Raw genomic sequence first — 6,588 nt, forward strand, 5'->3', positions numbered from 1 at the left:
ATGCTGCAACACCTGCTTGGTAAGTATTTGGATTCCTACTTTGAATTTTCAACTGTTTTTGAGTCAATTATTACTGTGAAGGTATGTATAAAGTATATTAATGACAATCTGATTGATTTTGTGGGGAATAAGATGTCAAGGACACCTATGGGCCAACAAGCCTCACCACATTTCTCGGCGCTCCTCCTTTGTTTCAGCATTGAACGTCCATCTATAACGCGTAAATCTCTTCCGCGGCGTGTTTTTTGGCCGAAGGTCTGCGGACAAACGATACGTCACATTGCAAGATTGATGACGTCATTATAAATGTCACATTGCATCATTGAATTCGTCACATTGCACCATTGAATACGTCATATTGTACCATTGAATATGTCATATGGTACCATTAGATACGACACATTGCATCATTAAATACTTCACATTGCATCATTGAATACGTCACGTTGCACCATTCGATACGTCACATTGTGTAATTGAATACGTCACACTGCACCATTGAATACGTCACATTGCACAATTGAATACGTCGTATTACATCATTGAATACGTCCCATTTCAGTATCGACTATGTCACATTTAAGCATTGACTACGTCACATTGTACCATTGAATATGTCACATTGCACCATTGAATAAGTCACATTGCTCCATTGAATACGTCATATTGCTCCAATAAATACGTCAAATTGCCCCAATGAATACGCCACATTACATTATCACAGTGCACCATTGAGTACGTCACATTGCAATATAAAACATCAGAATCATGAGTTAACCTCAGTAATGAACAAGTAAAGACTTTTAAAGAAACAAAATATATGATTAGAAAGCTAAATCAATTATATTTGCAGAATAGGTTGTTTTGTTTCCTTATTTTGCGTATTTGGTGTGCTATGCTAATCTTACCGATGCAGATGTCGATCGCATTAGCGGTCAAAAACGGAAGTTGTTTCCTCAATTTTGAGGGGTATCATGACAAAAAGCGTTGCATATCAGTATTGACTTGATGGATTGCTTTGAAAATTTAAGAATATTTCGCCAATATAACGGACCTACTTCAAGTACATTTTGATTTGTTCCATGTATTTGTTAAGATGGTATGCAATGAAATACGCAAGCTATTCAAACCAAAACTACATGTTCTCGGTAGATTATTAATGTGACTTTTTTTACGAATGTAAAAGTTGCACAGTTGTGCATATTGTGATTTGTCGTCGATTTTTCATTGGCCATTCCGTTTTTGTCCGGTCGATTTTGAGGGTACCCTTATTTGAGCGGCGGTCACGTGAACCATTGAAAAGAAATCTTTAATCCGAAAGCTGATCCAGAATATCAAGTGAACGGCCTTTACTGTGATTAAAAGACATGGAAATTAACGCTTTAACCTGTGTGCAAAATGTGTAGCAGTCATGTATTTGTTGAGTGTAGCAGAGGTAGGCTGTGAACTTCAAGTGTATCAAAGCGCTGGTCGATCGAAGTATCCTGCTATCTACACTAACAAACACAAAATAACTGTATACTCGGGGGGGGGGGGGGGGGGGATTTCACTGTTACTCCTGTTGGCATGTTTGTCAGCTTGTTTGTTCGCGCGTACACTCACGTGTATCTCTGGTGCGTCGTTTCAGCGTTTCAAATGTGTTGAGTCGCCTGGAAGTAAGGTATACACGGTCGTCGGACAAAATCACATTCCTCCCTGGAACCAGAGAGAAGACAAAACCTTTCAGCTGTTTTGAAGACGTTTTCAATTGAGGTTTTGGCACCATGTCGTATTAGTCATGACAACAATGAAAAGCATAATCGTACAATCACAAGTTTCCCTGTTGCTATGGAAATGGAGAGACAGAAAGACGGAGCCAAGGAAGTGCAGCTGATGTTTCTTACCTGCGATCGAAATCAGGAGAAGAAAGAGAAAGAGAGAGCGTGCAGACATCATCCCACTTCAAATGTTTGTCTCGGGATAAAAGCTGGAACACAATAGAATAAGGAATTAACTCACGTAAATCTATGTCAAAACATTTAATTCATGTGACAGTAAATAATTATATCGACTCGTCGGCATTATACTTGTCTCGTCTAAATATCGGACCCTTTTGCTACGCTAAAAACACAATAGCTGTTAATATAGCCTGTATTCATTACTGAGGAGGGTAATTATCCGAGGAAGAAAACAATGTCTGGAGAAACTAAAACCCAGGTGCACATCTGTGGGTCCCAGGCAGTGTGCATGCAAAATATCTTGTGCTTATCTTTTGCCATCTCTGAGGTATGGCGACCACAGATGGACACACTTACGTCCATTTTTATAGTAGGCCCCTACTAGCGTGAGAGACCCGACTTCGCCCGGGCTCTTCTGTCTGTCTATGGCTGTCTGTGTGCGTCTCTCAAACAGGTGTTTTTATCCTGCTTTTAAACACTGCCCAAACTCGAGCAGTTGACACCTCCAACCTGGAAGGGCATGCATGTATAGAAAGTTTTTAAACTCCGTCACGCTGCGCTCTCTCGCCCATTGCGACGACAGCCATTATTGGCTACTGCAATGTATACTGTTCAAAAAAAGAAACGCATAGCTTGTAATATTTGGTTAATTTAGTTATATGGCTACAAGGATATCCACCAAACTGCAGAAAATGTTTATCTGGTCGTCGACCTTTCGTCCATTGCCACAAGTGAGCTCTGCACGTGACGCATGCGTTATCAGTGGCTACAATGTCAAAATTGCGTCATGCTTCAGTGTAATCTCGTGAAACTCGGGGAATATTGAGCTCTCACCATGTCTTCCAAAACCCATAAAAGCGGATTGTTCGCCACAAAGAAATCAGACGACAATTCAGCGACGAAAGATGGCCCGATTGAGCAGAGAAGACCGCCAAATTGCATTGGGTCGTTTACAAGCAGGCCAAAGTCAAAGTGCAATCGCCAGGCACTTCCACGTGTCCCAGAGCACCATCAGTAGACTGTGGGTCAGGTTTCAAGCCACTGGCTCCGTTGCTGACTTGCCACGAGCGGGAAGACCAAGGGCGACAACTGCTGCTCACGACCGCTTCATACGGCTCCGCCACCTCCGGAATCGTTTCCTGTCGGCCTCATCTTCTGTCCAGGCTCTCCCCGGGCCACACCGATTATCGGACCAGACCGTGCGGAACCGCCTGCATGAAGCTGGTTTGAGAGCTCGCAGACCTCACAGAGGAGCTGTCCTCACCCGCCGCCATCGCCAGAACCGAGTGCAGTGGGGCAACCAGCACCTTCGCTGGACCGTCCGGAATCACTGGAGACACATGTGGTTCAGCGACGAGTCCTACTTCCTGCTCCAGCGACATGATGGTCGGAGGAGGGTCTACCGGAGAGTAAACGAACGTTACGCGCCCAACTGTGTGGATGAGGCACCCGTTCATGGTGGTGGAGGCGTCATGGTGTGGGGGGGGGGCGATCAATACCGCTGGAAGGAGCACCCTGGTGCACGTCCAAGGGCGCATAACTGCCCAGCGATACGTGGAGGAAATTCTGCGCCCACACGCCCTTCCTCTTCTGGCTGACCAGGATGCCATATTCCAGCAGGACAACGCTCGCCCGCACACAGCACGACTCACCACCCAGTTCCTCACCGACCACCATGTCCAGGTGCTTCCCTGGCCATCCATGTCGCCAGACATGAACCCGATAGAACACATCTGGGATGAATTGGACAGACGTGTGCGCAGGCGAGAAGAAGCGCCGGCAAATCACCGCGATCTATTGCAGGCACTTCAGGAGGAGTGGGACACCATCCCACAGCAAGATATCCGGCATCTGATCCAGTCCATGCCCAGAAGGTGCCGGGCAGTTGTTGCTGCTCAAGGCAGTCACACCCCCTACTGACTTGACAGCCTCGGCACCCAATCGTATTGATTGACTGATTGATTTGAAGATGCAAATGAACTGTGTGTGCATTCAACTGTGTCCATACCAAATTTCAAACAAATAATCTAAATATTGGATTTTCTGTTAATTTTTTCGAAAAATAAAACAAATTTGGCAAGTGGCAACTATGCGTTTCTTTTTTTGAGCAGTATACTACATCCAGATCCAGATCCAGAGAGGGAGAGAGAGAGAGTGTGTGTATGTGTGTGTGTGTGTGTGTGTTCGTGCGTGCTTGCGCGTGTGTGTGTGTCACGTGTATGTGTGTGTGTGTGTGGTCGCCAAAGGTCAGAGACGGGAGGGGGTAGGAAGACTGTGTGTGTGTGTGTGTGTGTGTGTGTGTGTGTGTGTGTGTGTGTGTGTTTTCTCTCTCTGTCTGTCTCTGTCTGTCTGTCTGTCTGTTTGTCTCTCTGTCTGTCTTGTCACATATTGATATTTTAGGACAGAGAGAGCTAGTGTGTGCGTGTGTGAATTCTCAGAGACATATACAGAAAGCGCGATTGTTGTTTTGAATGATCAAGTGTAGATCTATATGCAATCTGTTTATGTGTGTGACAAGTGCGTGTAATTCTTTCGAGTGTTTTATCTGTACGAGGGTATGAGAATTCTCTTCAGTTTTGCAATCGTGCTGATACGCCGCGGCTTCGTGCTTTGATCTGAATACTCCGGAATATGACGTGAACCTGCTGAGGGATGCAGACGCGGCTTGTGCTTTGATGTGTTGTAGACGAAATGTAGCCGTTTTAGTAGACATGCAGTGATGACATCGAGATTGCTATAATTCTTTTGTTCTTTTAGGGGGTTGGTTGGTTGGTTGGTTTTTGGGGTTTAATGTCTCTTCAGCAGATGCTAGCTGCTATTCGAGACCGATGCAATTATTTTCTTTTCCCTTCTTCTTTTAGGGGGTAAGGAAGGGGTTGGTGTGGTGGTGATGGGGGATGATGGGGGTGCTGGGGATGGTGGTTGGGTTGGTGTTGATGATGTAGGGCTAGTGGGAGTGGTAGTTGTGGAGTCGGCGGTGGTGGTGGGAATGGTGGTGGTGGTGGTGGTGGGGGGGGGGTCGGATCTGGGGATTGAAAGGGGGGGGGGGGGGGGCAGGTTTACTTTTTTTTTTTAGAAGAGCCAAGCCACAACTAAAAGTTTCTCTCTTCGGGGGGGGGGGGGGGGGGGGGGGGCGGAGGAAGATTGGAGGGCTGGCAGCGCAGCGGCGTCGGCAGCGGCGGTGGTGGTCAGGGGCACATCTTCACAGTCACAGGAGTGCACATGCACGACATCGTCTTCCTGCCCCCTCCCTTCTCGGAGCTTTGGCGATCACAGACAGACAGACAGACACACACACACACAGACAGACAGACACTCTCTTTTATTTATATGTATAGATGTATAGATAGATACACAGTTTTAGACTTGTCTTACAATTGTAATACATACCACACAGTAAAGAAACCTTCTTTCGCTGGCTGTAGCGGTTGATGTCTCGTGGGCTGTAGCGGTTGGTGTCTTGTTGGCTGTAGCGGTTGATGTCTCGTGGGCTGTAGCGGTTGGTGTCTTGTTGGCTGTAGCGGTTGGTGTCTTGTTGGTTGTAGCGGTTGGTGTCTTGTTGGCTGTAGCGGTGAGCTGTCTCTTTTAGATCTACCACAAAGTTCATGACTACCATTTACAGGTGATATCAGTAATCGGTAAAGACTGTGACAGTCTGACGACTACCATTTAAAGGTGATATCCGTCCATTGTTAAAGACAGTGAAAGTCTGTCGACTAGCATTTAAAGGTGATATCCTTCCATCGTTAAAGACTGTGAAAGTATGACGACTACCATTTAAAGGTGATATCCTTCCATCGTTAAAGGCTGTTAAAGTCTGACGACTACCCTTTAAAAGTGATATCCTTCCATCGTCAAAGGCTGTTAAAGTCTGACGACTACCATTTAAAAGTACGAATACGAATACGAATACGAATACGAATACTTTATTATCTCATACAGAGAAATTTCAGTGTGGTGCACATTAAAAGACAAAACAAATAATAAGACAACAGATAAAAATACCATACGAAGCATACTACACTCGCGCACGCATATGTACACTAACAGGAATAGTAACATGATTCCAAATAGGTTAAAAGTTTAACGCTAAAAACTATCATTATCACAGGACTAGATATGTCATTGAACAATATTTATCACAGGACTAGTCATTCGAGGGTTATCACACTCATTCATCACAGAAATCAGTGCATATGTTCACCGGCACACATACTAGTTTTAATTAACTTAGGTATTTAAAAAGCCAATTGACTTTGGAATAAAACTGTTCTTAGTTCTGAGCGTGCGGAATCTGGGAGTGCGGAGGCGACGTCCTGAGGGCAGGACCTCAAAGTGGTGAGCGAGCACATGACTACTATCCTGGATGATGCAACGGGCCTTTCGCACCACACGTCGTTCATACAGCACAGTCAATCCTTCCTGTCTCACCCCCACAATCTTACCACATGTGTTCACCACCCGCCCAAGCACATTCTTACTCTTCACACACAGACCTCCATACCAGCAGATGAAAGAGAAAGTGAGAATGGATTCAATGAATGAAGTATAGAATGTTTGGAGGATGCGGCTGTTGATGTTCAGACTTCTGAGCTTTTGTAAGCAGTAGATTCTTGACTGACACTTCTTGTGGATAGCTTTAGTGTTTGAG

The 6,588-nt window shown here is 45.2% G+C and overlaps 1 long non-coding RNA gene across 1 annotated transcript in view; it reads right to left on the reverse strand.

Moving 5' to 3' along the window:
• Positions 1–1,962, reverse strand: part of LOC138950381 (uncharacterized) — a 62,224-nt gene extending 60,262 nt beyond the window's left edge. The window contains exons 1-2 of the long non-coding RNA XR_011450637.1: positions 1,884–1,962; positions 1,603–1,695 (exon numbers count right to left, since the gene is read on the reverse strand). This is a non-coding gene — a long non-coding RNA (uncharacterized lncRNA). The remainder of the gene's footprint in view (positions 1–1,602; positions 1,696–1,883) is intronic.
• Between the last annotated feature and the right edge of the window lie 4,626 nt (positions 1,963–6,588).

The sequence above is a fragment of the Littorina saxatilis genome, linkage group LG16, assembly GCF_037325665.1.
Source record: "Littorina saxatilis isolate snail1 linkage group LG16, US_GU_Lsax_2.0, whole genome shotgun sequence".
In the NCBI taxonomy this organism is placed as follows: domain Eukaryota; kingdom Metazoa; phylum Mollusca; class Gastropoda; order Littorinimorpha; family Littorinidae; genus Littorina; species Littorina saxatilis.